The following is a 2902-nucleotide window of genomic DNA, read 5'->3' on the forward strand; positions in this document are numbered from 1 at the left end:
GAGTGGCTGGTCGGTGTATATCACCACCAGATGTGCTAGAAAATAAGGCTTAAACTTCTTGAATGCCATATACAAAGCAAGGCTAAAATTTTCAGCCATGGGGTACCGGAGTTCAGCATTTTTGAGGACATGACTAATGAAATAGACCGGGAGTTGGATGCCGTCTCTTTCAGCAAGGAGAATGATCGAGAATTAGATAGGTCGTTAAACTACTAACCCTAATCAAATTAACAATTTATAATACCTAAACTACCCTAATACGAGTATAGGGGTAAGTAAAGGGTCGAACCCAAAAGGACTAAGTGTATCAATTTATGCTAATTAGACTACTAGGAAAGCTTGTGAGGTAAAGAGAGGTTAAAATAAACACAACTAAGAACAAACAACTAAAACTAGGGAAAGTGGAATCCAATTACATCAATGCATTCAACAACATCATACAATTAGATGAAAATGACCTTGATTAGGAACAATCAACACATTTAACTCACTCTCGCACAATTAAGCATGTTAATTATCCTACTAAACTAATTCACTCTCGTGCAACTAGCCTAGCAAAGGTATGGAAGAATTTAGGGCTCTCAACCAACTCACTCTCGCACAATCGATTGAAAGAACAATTAAAAGCATAGAATCAATTAGCTAGAAAGATTCTAATACATAAAAGCATCATCCATACACAATAATCAAGAAACAATTCCATACTAATTACAATCGATCATTCAATTTATTAACATGACCTTCATCCATTTCCCTAGAACAAAACTTAAGCTAACATAATGAACAAAAATATGGAAAACAAGGTAAAATAATAATAAAAACAAGAATCAAATAACTAAACTAATTAAACTACTCAAATCAACAAATAAATAAGCAAAAACAATAATAAATGAAAGCAATAAAGGTGAGAGAAAGTTAGGAAAAATCATTGAATTTATGAGAGGAAAAATCCACAAATTTGCTTCTTCAAAATCCCAAAAACTCCATGAAAAATCCAAGCTTTCTCTCTCTAAACTACTCCTAACCCTAAGAGAGAGAAAATAAAGGCTAAACTAATCTAATCTAGGGTAAAATAAAAATGTTAAGTGTTAGTTGTTTTTTTTTGAGAAAATAACCCCAAAAGGGTATTTTTATACAAGGCTAAATAAAATAAAATAAATAAAAGAAAACAAAATAAAGAAAATAAAATAAAACAAAAGAAAGAAAAAGGGAAAAAGAAAAAGGGAATAAAAATAAAATAAAAGAAATTAAAACCCATCATTCCCCAAATTCCCCCCAGACCCACGATCTTCTCCTTGCTCGATTTTGGCTGCTCTGATTCGCATCACCTTCATCACCATCACCACGCATCCCCTCATCTTCACCGTTCATCATCATCATCTTCATCAAGCATCATTAAAACACGGCCGTTGGATTTCATTAAAACCACGTGCAAAGCTCGTGATGTGGTTCAAATTGAACCCCGATCTACGCGCCCGCGAAGAGTTCGCACAGCAAGTCGCACAAAGCTTCTGCCTCAACTCGATTTTGGACTCGATTTCGTGCGCTTTCTGACAGGGGTGCGCGGCCGCGGAGGTCTGGGTTGCTCCTTGCTGTGAATTTGGTTCGATTGGTTGCGGATTGGTGATGCGGGGAGGAGCTGCAATTGTTGCGGGTTGCTGCTGGTGTTGGGTGGTGTCGGTGTGATGGCTGGTGTTGGTGGTGTTGCGAGGTGAAGCAGGGGAATTGCGGGGCTGATGGGTGTGAGATGGAGGAGAATTGGAGGTGGTTTGGTTGGAGGTGAGGTGTGTGTGACTGGTGCGAATTTAGGAGTGTGGGTTTTGCGGGTTGGTGTCAATTGAGGTCAGGTGGCTGAAAAGGGTGGCGGTGGCTGGTTGAAATTGGTGGCGAGGGTGAATGGAGAAGAATTGGAGGTGGTTTGGTTGTGTGAGGTTGGAGTTGGCTAGGCAGCATTGCTGCTGGTTGTTGTTGATGTTTGTTGATGGTGAGGGAGTTGGGGAAGTTGCGTGTTGTTGCTGTTGTGAGGTGGTGTTGAGAAGGCAGGGAGCAGGGGAATAATGTTGTGTGTGTTGTTTGGGGGCAGGGGAATAAGGTGGGCAATTGAGCAGCTTTGCAATTTGGCAAGGGAGTGAGGGAGTTTAACTTTGCTCGTTAGAACATTTGACCTTGGACTTTCGAACATGACTTTGATTATAACCAAGTCTCGACCCGAACGTTCCTACGAACAAACCCAAACATGAGGGGAAATCGGGACAAAGACTAAAATAAAATAAAATAAAATAAAACAAATAAAGTAAAATAAAATACTAAAACTAAAGAAATAATAAAATAAAATAAAATAAAATAAACTAGAAACTAAAAGAAAATAAATAAAATGAGAGAAGAGGGAAATTATTAACTAAAACTACAAAAATAAACTAAAAACTAATAAAAAGGGCAAAAATACACAAAATAAAGATAAAAGACGAGAATAAAGAAATAATAGAAATAAAGGATAAAAAGGGGGAAATTATTGGAAAATAAGCCGGAATACGACTCAATAAACACCCTAAAAGTGACATAAAAGTCACTTATCAGAGAACGACACTAAGGGCATGATTTGAGACGGCTAAGTACATGTAAAGCGTCTCTCTGGGCAAAGGACTAACGAGCCTCGCAAGGGTGCAAATGCTCTTTTAGCTTTTGAAAGGCCGCCTCAGCATCCTTCCCCCATTCAAATTTGGTCTTCTTCCAGATTGCTTGGAAGAAGTAAAGGCATTTGTCACCTGACCGGCTGAGGAATCTCCCCAATGCCGCCAGACAACTGGTTAATCTTTGAACTTCCTTGACAATACGGGGTTACTTCGTGTCAATTACTGCCTGTATCTTCTCGGGGTTAGCCTCTATCCCCCTTTGATCAATC

Source organism: Chenopodium album, chromosome 2 (assembly GCF_948465745.1).
Source record: "Chenopodium album chromosome 2, dcCheAlbu1.1, whole genome shotgun sequence".
NCBI classification, from domain to species: Eukaryota; Viridiplantae; Streptophyta; class Magnoliopsida; order Caryophyllales; family Amaranthaceae; genus Chenopodium; species Chenopodium album.